Here is a 17,986-nt window from a genome sequence, read left to right on the forward strand (position 1 = left end):
CGGTTAAACGCCGGGCGGTCGGCGGTTATCCATTACGATTTAACGATCGCAACGAGTTGAACCAGGCTTTTTAACGCCGTTTCGGATTTAAAGAATAACTCGTAAATTAATCTATGGGCTAATTGATTTTTTTATGGCTATTCTTTGTAAAACAACACGTCGTTTTTTATGTAATTGATTATGTATGATGAAAACTGCCAGCGTGAGCGTATATCAAAGTCAAGCGTTCCGAGATAATAACAATGAAAGCTTCGAAAAGCAAAGCGAGAATCTAGGGCGCAGCTATTTTCAACTGTGTAAACTATTCTAACGCGGCTTTTAAAAGTATTTTTTATTTCCTTGCGTTAGATATATCAATTCTATGTAACACATTACTTTTTGAATAGACAAAATTTGGTGGTTTCTGTATATTAAGATGTTTTTTTGCTTGATACTAAATATTATATTTGATAAGAACTAAACAGATGTCTACAAAAATACACTATAAAAAATGTCAAACAATATTCGCAGATATTTCAACAACCGTTCATTGATCACATAGTGTAATTATAAACAAACCCTGATTACTTTTTCAATCGTGGAGAGAAATAACCGAAAATTCGTGACGTTTAAGCTGCGTAGAAAAAAGTGCCTCAGGCATATGAAAGACGATTTTAAAATAAAAAGGAAAATTACTAGCAGCTGTTTGCAATAATGGTAATAACATAAAATTAAGTTATATATTTTGATTATTATATAACTTATTACGATTAAGACGCAATTTACGCTAAATTTACGCTACTGTTTTTTTTTAATTTTTTTTAGCGTGCACCGGCAATATTTGATATTTTTTTACCTGTCCTTTCAAGCATAGCTTTTTTGGCTGCATATTTCAATCGGTGTTTTTATTTATGTGCGTTCGATTTTTTCCGAATATGACGTTAGCTTTTAGCGAACTCGATATATCTTCGCTGTTGTATTGGCTTTATAATGCATAGAATATACATTATTACACTTCTCTAAAATGCACAGTCATTCGCATTAAGTATTTTTTAATGATGTAATTCGAGCCAATAGTTAAATCCACTATTTTGATAGCTCTGTTAATCGAATGCTTTTATTTTCGATAATGATGGTATAGAAATGTTGTTGGTGTAGTTTACTTGCAACTTTTCTATATTGTCAACGTACCTTAGATGACTGACAAATGATTTTAAACATCCTGGTTTATATTGCGTGATCGTTCTCAAATTGTAAATCATTTTTATGATATACAGGAGTCTTACGATATTTAATAAGTTAATACACCCCTTTTTATTCGCTGTTGATACATTATAGATTACAATATTTGGTTAATTTTTATCTCTCCTAACACATATAGCACATATTCCATATAAATATTAAACAATGTATAATATGCCGTTGTTTTCGTCATCTTTTCGGATTTTAAGAATATGTTTTAAAAAATCTATTAAACCCACTGGGTATTTTTCTTATAAAGAAAAATTATTATAACAATACAATACAACATTACTTGCATGCATAAACTTTATTGATATTATATAATAGTATAAGGATAAAATTGATTGCTAGTTACTCGGAACTATTACATACTAAGTGGTGATTACTTATTGTTACTAATAATACTAATTTGTTTTTTTTTTATTTCAGGTAATTATTCTTGATTTACTATTGCTCGAATGCATAAGCAAACCGTGAGTTTTTATAAGTTTACTGTTTGTATTATATATTTTTTTGTAAAATTACAAATTATTACAAACGAAACACCTATACAAATATTATCGCAATGATGCTTAAAAATATGTTCGTTTACGATTTTTATATATATTTTTTTAATATTTATGTAATTTTAATCAACCTTAATATATAAAATTATATAATTCTACACGATTATATTTAAACGCGTGTTAAACGATATCATCTTTTTAACCCAATTAATGGCCGGCGCTCGAAAGATTAACGTGTATTATTTCCACGAATTTACCGTGAATCCGTATGTATTTGTTTGTTATATCGGTACTATAATACGTTTACGTTTAACCCGACTCGTATTATTTATCGAAACGGTGAATAACCAGCGTCAAAGTTTACTTTCGGAAAATTTGTTACGGAAGACAAATAAGTACACGAATCAGAATTTCTTCGACGATCCCTAATGAAATTTCCGCCTTTCTCACTCGCTTCTGAACCAATCAATGTTAAACTTTGTCACAGGGCAAACGTATCATCGTTTCCATTGCTTAATTTAATCGGCACTGCCAAATTGATATCTGTCAGGTTTTTGCGACGTTCGTTTGAATAATATAATTACTAAATCAGTTTTATAATAATTGCAAAAATAATTTAATTACGCACGAAGCTTCAGCTTGGAAGCTCTGCCGGGTCGACTTCGGTTACGTTATACATTACATTTTCGGATTTAATGTCATTAAGAATTCTCGCTAGACAATATGGCTTCATTAATTTTGAATCTTATTACTTCAAATTTAATTTCTTCGTTGAGAATGACAAAGTATTACTGCTCCGAAAGGCTGATGGATCCCCGAACGTTGACAAAATTGATCTGCGTCCGGATCCAATGTCTCGTTGTATGGTTTAAAATGTAAACAATCAATTTTGTGACGATGCTTTTGTATTTATAGAATCAAGGGCAAACATATACATACGTATATATTACGTTAACATAAGTATATTAATTAATAATAATAAACGGCGTCGAACAGCGACGATACGTGACACGCATTGGCGTGTGTCTATTATCAGGATTATAAAATTTAGTTTTCTAGCGATTGTTTCAAAATATATTATTTATATTCATCTTAATTATTATTTAAGCTTCTTATTTAATAAGACTAGATATATTTAATTAATATTAATAATAATTAAAAATAGTATTTTTATGTCTATAATGGAAAGGATAAGGAATTTGATTCTAAAATGAATTTATTACAAACAGTAACAACTTCAATCTTATTTTATCTTATCTATCTCGAAGAGCAGCTAAAAATATTTTCAAGCATCTTTTTCGGGTTTTGAGGCCAAGGGGGTGTGAATAGTATTCTCAGTCGAATATTCGATTATTGAAATTATTCGCCCGATATTAAATTATATGAATATTTGAATAATTGATCGTATATCCGTAAAATATTCATTTATACTATCTCGAAAAAAATTTGAAAAAAAACAATTTGTATATTTGAGCAACACGTTTTTTCAATATATCCGAGTGACTAGTGCCGCTCCATAATTCTTGGTGCTTTGTACGCTTTTATTTTGTTTCGAAAGGCGAGACAATTAAACGCTTCTTCTCAACAAAAAAAAATATTTGTGTGTTTTTTTGGCGGTATCTACTATGACCGAAATACGAAGAATTCTTTCGATAAACGAAACAAAATGTTGTAAAGGCCCACCCTTTATTATCGTTTAACGCATAACTCAATAACATGTTTGCGTCGCAAATTTTTGTGGAGGTAGTATTTGTTGTTTCAATACGTAAAGATTTTATTTCAATGAGTTCATTATATCGATCGCGGGTTATTTATTTATTATAATTTAATCTATACGCAAATCCGCACAAAACAATCGCCAAATCGAATTCGATATTTATGTATATCAAATTCATTCCGAACATTATTAGCTATTGTATACTCAATAATCTTAGAAAACAATGTATTTAAAATGTTCCATAAACTTAGCTCAAGAAATTCAATCGCAGCTAATCTTTATTCAGGTGAATTTAAAAAGCTGAAATCACGTCCCTGGTCAAAAAATTTGTAATAATTATTTCAGCATTTTCCCTTTAACGCCATTACTCATCAGTAATTCGCACAACATTGTGTTATGCATATTTTATAAAATTCAAAAAGTTTTATTATGGAAGTAGTTTTATTATGGATTAATTGAAATGGTTATTATAAACCAATAATTGTTTTTTAATTAATTAATATTGAACAGACAATTAATTTATTGTTTGCACTAATTAGTTAAATAAATTAATATATGTAAAAACCAAGAAAAAAACTACAAATATATATATATTAATATTAAATTACTAATACTAATATAAAAATACATATTATCAGCTGTGATCTGTCGTGATATTTTTTCGTAATGCCGATGAAAAATACGCTGATATGTCTCGTGTCCATGCAGTATCTTGTCTCTGCTGCAGTGACTCTGCAGCGTGTCTCACTGTGTCTCTCTCTGCCTCGGTGATCGAGTGTCACATCTTTTAAAATGCTGGTACGAGATAATTCTATCGAATCGCAGATGCCTTTCATTGTGTTCACGCTTCAAAATAGAAACAGTTCAAATCGGTAACCATCGGTAACCGCGCGTCCTTTCCAAACAAAGAGTATTTTTTTCGGCAGTGATATGTGTAATATTTTTTTTAGTTTCCCTTTTGAGTAGTTAGTTAATTTATACACATTTGTTAATTTATTAGCATACACCTGAGAGTGAGTAAATTATATATATTTTTTCATAATTATTTTATTATATATTTATAGTAAATTATAGAAAAATCAATGATTACCAACGATTTATTGCGTTGTTTTATTTGAATATTTTTTGTATTAGTATGTTTTAATAATTTATTTTCACACTTTTCTATTATTAAATTTCAGTAATTTATTCTTACATATTTTTATATATTATCTAGCTTTTGTGGTATTTTTTTATATAAATTTAGAAGCTCTCAATATTTTTTTTTAAATAAATATTAAAAATGTAAATTTATTTCGTACTCTTTAATTTATTGCTATTATTTTATACGAAAATCATTTACATCAAATCAAATCAAAAATTTAATTATATCAAAATATTGTTTTTTATTTATTACTTTTTCGGTTATATATGTAATTATGTAACTAGCTGGGGTGAAAGATAGACCACCATATTTAGCGATACCGCTCATATGGTTAACGCAATTGTTTGGTTATGAGATCTCTCTTCTATTGAGTAAAAAGTAGTGTGTGGACTTTTTTGATGTGTTTTCGTTTGATCGAAATAGTCGTTAGAATGACATTTTTTCATGTAACTGATATTCTTTGGAGGACTTATTTTTTGTCTTTAGTAAGAATTGTCAAATTTTTAGAATGTCAACAAATTTAATAATTTTTAATGTATAGCAAACGCGAATATATAGAATTAGTATTTTAAAATCATGTAGACATCATGATTTAAAAAAAATAGTAATGCGATACTTTCACTGTTGAATTGTCCTAATAAAAGTTACACATTTCAACTCAAGTAAATTGAAACTACCAATCAAATGCCAGTGTTTGTTTAACGTGGTCAGCCTTTAAATTGCGTATTATTTGTTTTAGCGTCATTTTTTAATTTGAGTTGGTCAATAAAGTTTCTTTGATATATATTTTATTAGGTTAAAATTCATACACAAATAAAATGTGTATAAAAACAATTATAATTGATTAGTATATGCAAATTTTCCTATTATTATTACACATAAAAAATATAATTTCCCTATACATTTTCGAATCAAATTAAAAAAAAAAACATATCACTCATATCACTGGACATCAACGTTGAGTGTTAAATTGAACGTGTAAGTGCACGCCGCGTTGACAGGTGAAATAATATAATGTGACAGGTGAAATGTTAATAGGCTAATGCGAGTCGAACGCAACTCAGAGACAACAATGAAAAAATATAGGTACACATAGCAAATAAGCCACTTTGTCGCTAGTCAATTTATATTATATCATTTTTATCATACTTAAATATTCTTTATATACAGAAATTTAATGAATATAAACGATGTTATTATTATGTATAACGAACGTCGCTAAAGATACAAATATTTCGACAAATATTTTTTACGGACCATTAATTAAATCTACATACGCATAAGCGACACAAAAAGATTGGGGGAAAATTTGGAATTAACATCTTGAAATTGTGTTATTATTTTGTGTATAAATACAGGGGGTCTTTTAATAATGCTGTTTATTGTTTTTATGATAATGTAATTATAATTAATTTGAAAATATATTTTTTTACTAAATATATTATTTAAAATTTAAAAAAGATAAAGAATTAAAAGCTAAATTAAAAATATTAAATTGTTAGTTAATATTCCCCTTAAAGGTCAATTATTATTATATAAGTAAATTTATCAGAATATAACTTAACCTTTAGAATAATTAATCATAGCTTTAAAAATGTATTTGTACTTAAAACACGTTTAGTGCTTTAAAATTTAATATTTTAACAAGAAAAAACTTAACGTCACACTTGTACTCCCTTGACGCTGAAACTCTGACAATTTCCATAAATATTTTAACTCTGTAAAACGTAGCACCTATACATTTTATATATGAAAGAAAATAGTAGTTTATAGTGTCTACGCGCATAAAAAATCACCTACAAAGAAAAGCGTAATTTAAAACTATATAGTGTTTTTATGCATCTCCTGGGAATAAGTTGAACTTGAAAAAAGTATATATACACATATGTATTTAATACAGAGTAAACCGAACTCAAACATACCCTTTTTCTGTATTATGCTGTAGAGTGGTTGTCGGAAACCTGTCACTCTTTCGCATAAAGAAGTGACCCACAATGTCATAACAACTGACTCATCAATTGTTTTTAGCTTCCGAAATCAAAATCACTTTAAATTTTGAGAATTACATTAACCCACGTAAAATATGGTTAAAAAGGCTGCCAACCCTTGTTATAGAGAAATCGAAATTGAACTTTTGTTAGTTGGTTTTTATTAAAAATCATCTAACTATCAAATTAAATAAATTTTAAATATATTTTTATCAAGCAAATATTTTATTATTACATATTTATTTATAATTAGCACGTCTGTCTATTTTACACCCTTTGGGGGATATAATTAAAATTCTGCATAGGTACTCTTTAAAACCCTGCTCAAAACATTTTGAACACATTTTGAACTTCGCTTAGTATTCCATTATATATAATGTTTAGTTTTAAATAATCTACATTTTGTTCACTGAAAAAATATAGTCACACCGCTCTAGTATATTACCTAAATAAATTAAAACTATATATATTTTGCTAAGCAAGGTGTGTGGGTTTCAACCACCTACAAAATTTGCTTTAATAATTAAAAATATTAAATTGAACACCTAATAACACATTCGGACCGAGACGTTAATTATCCGAAAGTAACATTTAAAAACTACTCTTTGTTTGGAAAGGATGCGCGACGGACAATACGTTCTACCATGCCCATATTAGTGCACATGCAACATAATTATATTTAAATTTAGCCATTCAATATTTAGATATTGTTAGATAACTTTTTTAAACTATGGGGTCTTGTGTTTCACAGTTTTGACAACGAATATTTAAATGCTCACGATGGAATAAAAATAGTTGCAGGCAGATTAAACTGTGCAAATTTTAAGACGTCAAAATTCATCGTTTAAGAGTTTTGTTGTTTTATATATGATTCCAAACATTTTTTTCTGTTTTATATTTAAAAAAAATATTTAAAAAAAACTTATTGAATGTTATCTAAAAGTATAAACGTGTAGTACTTTATTATTATGCGATTGATTTAAAAATAATAGAATCTCATTATTGGAAATTTAAATAAATATATATCATTATTTGAAAGATTCTAGTCGTAGTTGTTCAGTTCAATAAAGATAATGGATTCAACCTCATTTACTTCACCGTCCTCATCAAGCAAATTGACACTAACTTGTCTTGATTGTATAGAACATAATCCAAATATCTCTATTTTCATTTCAATAAAACATTCTATTGTATTTTATATTTGATTTGACTCATGTTGTCATAAATAAATTGAATTTACCCTTTCTGTATTTACATAACAGTAATTAGGATTTAACATTGCTTAATCAATCATGAGATTCAATTATATCGGCATATGTATGAGAGATAACATTCTACATGAGAATACATAGTGGTGATAAATCAAACTATTTGATACACACATTCCACATTAACATTGTGTAATATAAATATTTATAAGCGTCATTACTATTTTTTTAATCTATATACTTTTTAAATATTGAAAAAAAATTGTCAGATAAGGCCAAATTTAGAGGTTAAAATGTGTGATCATTTTTTTTAACTCGCATGGCATAAGCAACTGCTCCCTAGTGCGTTGTCTTGTAAAAAATACTTTTTCCTTATTTTCCGCGACATTTTTATTTGCTTGTCGGAATAAATATTAGCTCTAATTATGTTGAGATTACAGGATCCAATTTTACATGAAATTCGACAATATTGCTTTCAAATAACGGTAAAAACCGACGATATCAAGTATTTTGTCAATATATTAAAAATGATTTTTAATTGATAACGAAACAAAATTATAAAAAAGTAGTGAACAATTAATTTAAAGTAGATGTCGGTCCCTCACTATCGCGAGGTACCGTAGCTAGCTTAAATCTTTTTGTTTATGAAGATAAGCTCGATGAAGTCATCAATTAGTTTTTATGCTGATGTATAGAATTCTTTCTGATGAAGCTTTTTATTAAATAGTTCAAAGCCATTTTTTTTTACTTTTTCCTCTTTATGATGATGACAATTAAATGCTTTTATTGCTAGCATACAATCAGCCGATGTATGTTCAGAGGGTTCCTCTTTCCTTTACGCAAACAAGCAATTAATGCTTCTTTAAGCTACTTACTGTGTTGTTTGTTTAATTCATACATAATACATTTTAATGTTACGTCCATTAAACGTAGATTAACGTTTTGATTATATAATTTACTATATTTATTGCAGTTGTTATATAAAATACAATAGAATAACTTATGCTTAATCATCACTTTTTTGTTATTTTTAATTTATGTTTTTCTTTCTTTCTCTTTTTAACAGATTGATAAAATGTTACATTTTGATATGATTATGTAAATCACGTGCACTCCTATCATCTGATTTTATTGTTTTTTAACACTGCTTGAATGCCTTTTTAATTATCTAATTTTTTCAAAATATTTTTGTGTTGTTTTTTAATGATTGTAAATATAATAGAATTGTTGTTTAAACAGTGGTTTTTGCAAGGACGATTATATTTCTATTTAAATATAGCAGTTTGGCAATCTTTCCGACAGACAAGTTTTTTCTCTCACATTATCATAACTGGATACCATACATATGTATAGATTTATTACATATTGACAATTTGGCTTCTCAGAAGACACCAGTATAATTTGCTTAAGCCTTAATGACGTTTAGTTTTCACGTCATTGCTCCAACGCAACTTTGCGTCTAACGTTTTACCGAGATACACACAACTACAATCTGATACGCCACATTTTGTTTCACATGTTAACTTTGTTGTAGTTTATTGGTAGATTATTTTATATTTTTCCTGGTTTAGAGAATAGTCGTGTTTTCACTTTTGCTTGCACTCTGTTTAATAAATATGAAAATATGTTTTAATTACTTTACATGAAGTTTAAACTTAGTAAAAATAGACTTGTTTCATCTCTAGTTTGACATTTTACTGAATTAATTTTTCTACTTTTTCGATGTTTTATATTATGGTTGTGTCAGCAGGTTTTTGTAGTCATTTATAAACGTCCATTTTTAAATATGTCATATCACTTCTGGATCTTTGTCTTAGGGAGCGTTCCCATATAATGCTGATGGTCTAAAGGCTTTTCTTCTATTTCACGATACTCTTCATTTTATCCAGCTCTTGTTTCTGAATTAACGTATTATGTTAAATTACTGATTACTTGATTCCTTTACCGCAATTTTTATTTGTGTTCTTTATTGTAAATTGATTAGTATTAACATTCGAGAGTTGATAAAATACCACCAAATATTATACTTTAAAGTTAGGGTAATTATATTATTTAGATTCGAACCTAGACGCCTTTATTTTATCGAATCAACCAAATTGAATAAACTGACATATTACACCTAAACTTTAAAGACCCCCGGGCCTGCTTTTGCACAATAATTCGGTTCCATCGAGCATCTTGGGCGTTTAGCCCCGAGTTGCTTCGTCATATTCGGACCCTCGGCACCAAATCCACTTATGGGCCGTGAGAGCCGGAAGCCGACAAGCGAATTAAGTGAGAAAATATCACTTTGTCACCGCGGGGGTGTAAGAGCTGTCGTTTTCCACCCGCTTTCGCAACCCCCGCGTTCCTCCCGACCGTTTGTCTCAGGATTGACCCGCTTTATAGGAACCTCAGCGTGCACATATGCATACATACCACCATCATTGCTTATTCCGATGGTCACTCCACTTTGGCAATATATATGTGGGGAATATAATTTTTATGGCTCTTTCAATTGCGACGCCACTGGAAATCGATTCAGCTCGTATCCGCTGGAATGATACTAAAATAGTATAGGATATGTGTGTATGTTGTGTGTATTGCAAGTTACGTAATTCGTCTGTGTAATCGTATAATAAATGAGAACCGTTTTCTTAGTTTCTCTAAGATGACGGCGTTATATTTTATCGACAGCTCCATATCAATCAATATATTTAACAAGCAACACCACCAATTCCATGTAACTGTCAAACACTGCAGAAGCGCACAATAGGGAACTTTTTTGCTTTGCCTTTCGAATATAATATGATCATTTTTTCTAAGGCTTGTTATAAGTTTATAGCAAGAGTTAACCAAAAACTAAGATTTATTGCTAAAGAAAAAAATACAACTCAGTATAAATGCAATTATTCCGATCTTAAAATTCGCCTATATTATTATCATATAAAATAGCGTTTCATAAACTTTATTCCACGACACATATTTCTCAAACTTTTACTGTTTTTTTTTGTATTACAGAATTTAACTATAATTCTGAAATTACCCATTTATTATTACTGAAAAGCAAGATTTTTAACACAAAGAGGGGCAAGTACTATTGATATTACATGTCTATGATTGGATTAGAAATGAAACAAACATTACAAACACAAAATGAAAATACAATAACAATTATTTAATTTTTGGCTTTACCTGTATTGACAATATGTGTGTTTTGTGTTATTAATTAATAATTTCTGATTAAAATATCAACAGTTATTTGAGTTTTTAACTTAAATTTGTATGCATTTCGAATCAATACACACTCATTTGAGGTTAAGCATCAACATGACTCAAATTATTACAAACTTAATCTTAAATGATTTTAATTCATAAAACTGGCAATGAAAATGCAACAGAAGCATATGAAGCTCATCAAGCCTAGGTGAAAAACACTGTTTCTTAAACGAGCAGACTGTTAAAAAAATAGATGTTGTACAATCTAATATTATTTTTTTGAAATATATAAAAAACGACGACGATCGCATGTCATGCGAAGAGTAGTCTGATATAAACGATTTTACTTATTTCGGCTCCGCTCGCCTGATACAAAAATCTAAGAACGCGAAAATTGGGATCGGGTGGTTCTACCTACCTTAAGAAATAACCCTAAGTGTCCATGGTAGGATACTTTTTGAAAACCCTTCTCTAAAACAGAGTTAATCATTTTAGTCTGTTAGTGGTCATTTTTATAGCTAAATAAAGGCTTCACAATTTATGCTTAAAAAGCTATCGTTTTTTTCGAAAGTTTATTTTAAAGTATTCAAGCTTTCCACATCAGTGCCGTTTTTGTTAAAAGGCATGTTGATTTTTATTGATTAAATATTTTGTTCAACTAAAATAAACAAATTAATAACTTTGATAAAAGATATATAAATTTATATATTATACATATATTTAGTACTGTTTAATTGATTTTTATTATCAAGGTTGTACTTCTGTTTTATTTTTCTTTATAATAATGACATTTTCCCTTGTGTTGTTTTCCACTTATTTAAATGCTTGGAAGCTTATTTCAATGTAACACTGTGTATCTATCTCGAATGATTAATATCTGCAATGGTTTACCCAGCTTTCTACATGTTAAGCTTGGGGAAAGCTGTACGTATATAAAACACGTGTAAAATATTAAATTGTTATGTCTGTCACCGGTTATTTGAGGTTAATTACAGGTCTGAAAATACGCATGAATAATATACATATTCACTAGGATAGGTTTTAAACTATATTCGCCATAATCGCTCCCAACCGCTAAGCAAGGTTGCGAGTTCGCGCTATCGCAATATTTATTTTAAGTACATTTTTTTAATTATTAGATTATGCGTTACTATGAGTCAGTGTTGTGACACAGCTAAAATATTTTTTTATTCATTGCAAACTAGTATTATAGTTATAAATAGTTATTATTATAGTATATATTAATGAGGCCATTCAATTACATTTAGGAAATATAATAGCGACGCACCCATAGCTTATCTGAACTTACCGCTACTGTTACAGTAAATTAATAATTACATTAATGTGGCGATTATCTTAAATTGTCGTATTATTAAATTGCGACGAGGCTTTTTATTTTACGCACGTTCATAGAAAGCTAATATATTTTTGAATGAATATAAACTAGCGATATGACGCTAAATTTTTATTTTTAGCGCAATTATTTATTGCGGCCTTGTATGGCTTAAATAATAAAGTTAAGTGTATTTTTGAGACAACCAAATGTTTCACAGAAACAATCACAAATAAACGGTAAAAATTGTTCCGATATAAAATAGCGAAATATTCAAAACACCGTTACCGTTAGTTTTAGGCAAATATTTAGGCGAAGTAGTGCTAGTTTACTTTAATAAAATAAAAACAGAAGTCCAGAACCGTCCAAATCACCCGTGATTTTTAAAGGATATGTTTAGATGGTCAAGGCGGAGATGGTTGATTTTTTTTTCAATTTTCCGATGATATATGTATAACAAAAACGCTATCGTAACAAAAAAAAAGTAACCATTTAAATCCAGAAATAAATTCACAACACAGACGATTCAGTAAAAGCTTAGGTTTTTAGGGAAACACCGCAGCCTTTCCATTTTAACCGTCATATTTGGTTCAGTCATGCCATGACTATAAATAACAAAGAGTCAACTTGCGCTTCAAGATGACGTAAATATAACTTAATATAAATTTATTGCATCAATTATTTCGGTAAGAATACTTAGGGTATTTTGTAAAAAAAATATGTTTTAAGCTAAATTCCTCGTTTAGCACATATCAAAACAGCAGAGTCCAACACGACTTATTATTGTAGCGACGCTCACTTAAATCTTTGAGTTTTAGAGATAATTATTATTATAGATTACTTATTCTCGTGCCAAGAGTTGTGCTATTTTTTAGTTAGATATACGCTGAAAAAGCTAGCTACTATTTTTTTTAGAAACATAAATTACCACATAGAAATGTCAGATTTTGCGAGTCTGATATGTCAAGTAGCAATCGTTTATGGATTTTTAAAGTTTGTGGTCATTATGCACTACCGGGTGTTCTGCACGATTTATATACCCATTATATACGCCAAGTCCTTGTGTCGTATGTAGAATATTTACTTCATTATTTAAAACCAGAGTGATAATTAGCGTGATATCTCAACTAACTATTGTTAATAAACCTATTTAAGTGATTAAATTAAATAAACTCCCTACGCTTATTTTGATTATCAAACAGTGTAATTTTCAAATACTAATAATATTAAATCAGGATTTAATAAGCATTGTTATAAATATAACAAATCCTCTTAAATTATTACTGTACTCATTACCAACCAAATTGTAAGCTTGCTTTTTAAATATTAAATTCAGAAATTGCTTTGGGAGTATTCATTAAATTATAATTAATTATTTTTACAGACAATGGCAGAGTATATACCCAACTAACCACTCCAGTTTTCAATATATTATAATTGGTTTTAGAAATGGCTTATAATATATTTCAGATATAATATTTTATTTTCATATGCTGATTTTAATACCCAGTGGTCGTTCACTCAATTTACTCAATTTAATTAACCACAAAGTAAAGCATAATTAAGCACCGCTCTATTCAAATAAATTCTATATTTACATTATAGTTAAAGGATTAATCACAAACTATTCATACGATCATAATGCGAGGACTGATTACGCGTGGGCACAAACGTCCAAAATCACACTAATTGAGTGCTCCTCGACGAAATTGCTCGAGCTGTCTCGTTTTAATTTAACTGAAATCCATATGCATACAATATAGTTGTGACTGTAGTAGTTCGGATGTTGCTGAAGGTATTACCGGGATGTGTGCCGGATAAGTGTGTTTGGAGATTTTAGAAAAACTATCTGTTTTGTGTATTACGAAAGGTTTAGACGTGCCGAATGAAGTTTTTCCCTTTGCAGACTATCCCATAATTTTATACTACGTGTGTAATATATTTTGTATACAGTTTTAAATATGTATATTTTATATATACATGTGCTATACTAAATTATATTTGTTGTATAAATAATATGCGTAACGTTAAAGCAACATCTAAAATATATTTTTAATGAATTTTAAATAATATCTATTTTAGTTATTGTATCTATAGTATTATTTTTTATACATTTGATAATCAATTTATACCTGATTCAAAGTCATTAATTGGAATTTATATTCAATGTTTATTAGGTCAAAATTCTTGAGAATTAAAATTAAATTTCTTGAATTAATTATAATTAAAATTTGCTGGAAACATGATATTTTGATACTTGAGAATGGAAAAAATAGCCATATTGTAAAAATATAATAAAGTGAATATTGATCAATTCTAACCGTTACTGTGCATTATGTTTGTGATAATCTCTTGTTGACGCGATGCTGCGTTTGGACCAGCACTTTCTCTGCGTGAACACACCATAATCCCACCATAAAACCTGATATGACACCTTTACCTTTTTCACGCCCCTCTTTCTCTATTCAGCAACTTGTTTAACCCGTGAACTTTTACGGCCTAACCACAATTTTCCACTTCGGAGGCGTTTTATCGCTCGACATGATGTGGGTTAGACTGTTGATTTTAATACGTGCAAACTTAAATTAATTCGCAAAGATGTAAGCAGCGGTCTGCTTTTAATTCGTGTTATTTCTATTTTTTTCGACAAAGAGATATTATGATGTTTAGATATTGTATTATATAAAATAAATAAAATTTGAGCATTGCTAATTTTGAAACAATATACTTTCCAATTTTTATTATTATTTTAATACCACATATTCCAATAACAATAATACGAACATGTAATCCAATATAACTATGACTTTGTAGTATTATTGTTTTTGTTGTGTTAGGGTTTGCTACTGTCGGGTTCAATAATTAAATCACTATTCTATTTAGAATTAGAGGAATTAAATCATAATATTTAATCATAAATAAGCCCAATTCGGTACATGCTAAAGCGTTTTAACCGTCTAAGAAAAAATTGATTTCTTGGTTATAATAAAACACTACCATAAGAAATCTTTTAACAGCATATATCAGAAAAGTTCAAATTTATGTCGCCTTTAGAAGAGATAGCGCATGCATTTGGAATTGCCTTCAAAACGGCCGTTTATAATCTGCTTCAGTGGCCAACGACAATTTATTTAAAAATACTCGACACCCTTCTGTAATTAGTAGGCAGACATCGAAATATTTCATAGATATTACACGTTCCCTTAGATACTTCATCTGAAGTCTTTCTCAGAGACTTATTTCATTGATATTTATTCCTAAACATCTATTTCGAAGCTTAATGCATCCGAAATTCATGAACCTCTCCAATTTAGACTATAAATAAAGGAGGCTGACCTTACTATAGATGCCGCTTCTCTCTTCGCATTTACTGGTCCAATGACGCATAGAGTTTATGGACGGAGATCGGAGAGAATAGTTGCGTAACAAATCAAACAAACTTTGTCTTAATAAAATAAACACCACGACCGTTTTCGTTAATTTTTATTAATGCGATACTAGTACCTTATACTGTACGTATGTCTCATGAATAAAAAGTTATTTTTAACTACACAATTTTTTAATTGATACTGATATTTTAAATAAATTTTAAAAATCAGAAAACGCTCTCAAAATGTTTTCATACAAATTAAAAGTAAACATAAAGTATTCGTCAATATTTTCCACCACTTTAATTAAAAATAAATTATTAGTCTGCATGTTTTTATCCAGTTTTGTTTATATAGTAAAAGTATTAAATATTTTGTTGAACCAAATAATAATCGTTTATTATTATTTTATAGCTAAGTTAAAATAATTCACTATTAATTTATTGAGATTTTCATAGCTTTTCTTAAATTAATGTATGAAGAAATATGGGTTTTTAAAAATATATGTTGCAACTAAATAATATATATTTAGATTAGCCTGATATTCATATATGTATATGTATGTAGAATATTTCGAGAATATAATAACTAAATATCAAAAGCAAAACATCTCACCTTAGTAATAAAAGCAGAAATCGCATTTTATATTTTACAATATTTTTACATAGTTGATAATAAACTTTTTACAAGATAATAATTTCGTTGGAAAAAATATTCTCATAAATTTATTTGCTTAGCTCATTTGGCTCCAAGAGTTTTTCTTGAAAGCTTCTAATTTAATAAAATATATAATCAGGTCTTTACTAAGAAGTAACATGAGTTTTTCTTGAAAGCGTATAATTTAATATAATGTATATTCAGACGTTACTAAGAAGTAACATTAGTTTTTCGTAAAAGTTTTTAATTTATTATAATATTATACATTAGAGCTGTTTGTTGGACCACGTAGCGAAAAACTTAAAAATTTTCTTTCTCTGTTAAGAACGAGTTGCTATTTAAAAAAGCAGATAATTATCAACATAACCACGGACTGAGCAAATTTAAATATAAATTATTTATTAACAACTTGAACGATATATTTTAATAACAAAATTAAATGGTGTATATATGAATTTGTATTATCAGTGAAGTTATATATTGACTAGCGTTTCAGTGAAAGCATTATACATTTTCATCGGTGAAAATGTATTATGATTTCACTGAAACACTAGTCAAAATATAACTTCACTGGTAATATACATTCACTGTAACATATTCACAATTTAATTTTGCTATATTATTATTTGTTATATTATAAAAATATTATATTTCTACTAGTGAAATTATATGCTGCTTTTAAACGTCTTGTGAAACTCAATTTTACAGTTTCAAAACGTCCATTTGCTGTTTAAATCCAAACCATTTCCTTGTGACATATACTGGAAATGACAATACTTTATCCCCAAATTTTTTTTCGGGACACCAAAATGTCCCGTTTTTAGTATAAGAAGTCTTACAAGCCATATAATAATAATATTTTAATTGTAACCAATTGATATGGTAGAGTATAAAATACCAACAAGATGCTCACTTTTGAAAATACAACTAGATATTTAGCACATTCATGATTCTAGAATAGTAAATAATCGTGCTAATGGATTAAGGCATTTTAATCCATTAGCACGATTAAACCAAAACAGATTGTCGTTATCAAATCGGTAAAAAAAAAACTAAATCGAACAGATAGACAATACGATCGTTGACGGCCACCTAGTCATTATGGCTGACCACCTCTTAATATATTGTCGCTAATATTTGAACAAAAATGGCATTGAAAATTCTCATTCATAACGCAATTTTGCTCCGGGGGAATTTGTAATGAAGTGGGTAGAATTTGTCAATATAAACCCATACCATGTATAATCCTTTCACTACAGACTCCGCAATGGACTTGTAATCTTGATCAGGATAACTCACTCAATGACCATTCGAGACTATTTGTTAAACACTACTTTTCTTGTTCAATAATACGCATATTTAAAACAGATTCACATAGCTTATCTGTAGCTGATAAGTCATACATATTTATTATTCTAAAACTATTAGGTGTAATTGGATTCTCTGCTGTTTGTGTGAAAGTTGTTACAGAGTATCATAAATTTCTGGACTACAGTAAAACCAGATGACTCGTGCTTATGTTTGCCATTGCGAAATTGAAAAACTAAACATTTATTTTTATTAAAGTAATAGTAAATAATAACGAAAATATTTACAAAGCATATATCAGTTTAAAAGCACTTGTGCTTATATGGGATTCGAACTCA

General features: G+C 28.7%; 1 protein-coding gene and 2 long non-coding RNA genes across 4 annotated transcripts in view; 2 read left to right on the forward strand and 1 right to left on the reverse strand.

Moving 5' to 3' along the window:
• Pkc53E (Protein C kinase 53E) overlaps positions 1-17,986 on the forward strand; it is a 220,542-nt gene that overhangs the window by 40,690 nt on the left and 161,866 nt on the right. The gene's annotated exons all lie outside the window — the stretch shown is intronic.
• On the forward strand, positions 6,520-10,926 carry LOC148235775 (uncharacterized). Its single transcript, XR_015809375.1, has 2 exons — positions 6,520-8,593; positions 8,779-10,926. It is a non-coding gene; the product is annotated as an uncharacterized LOC148235775 (long non-coding RNA).
• Positions 9,506-13,386, reverse strand: LOC148235776 (uncharacterized). Its single transcript, XR_015809377.1, has 2 exons — positions 11,202-13,386; positions 9,506-11,070 (listed from the first exon to the last, which is right to left on the reverse strand). It is a non-coding gene; the product is annotated as an uncharacterized LOC148235776 (long non-coding RNA).

The sequence above is a fragment of the Plectrocnemia conspersa genome, unplaced genomic scaffold (assembly GCF_051122295.1).
Source record: "Plectrocnemia conspersa isolate PC_06_02 unplaced genomic scaffold, ASM5112229v1 ptg000004l, whole genome shotgun sequence".
In the NCBI taxonomy this organism is placed as follows: Eukaryota; Metazoa; Arthropoda; class Insecta; order Trichoptera; family Polycentropodidae; genus Plectrocnemia; species Plectrocnemia conspersa.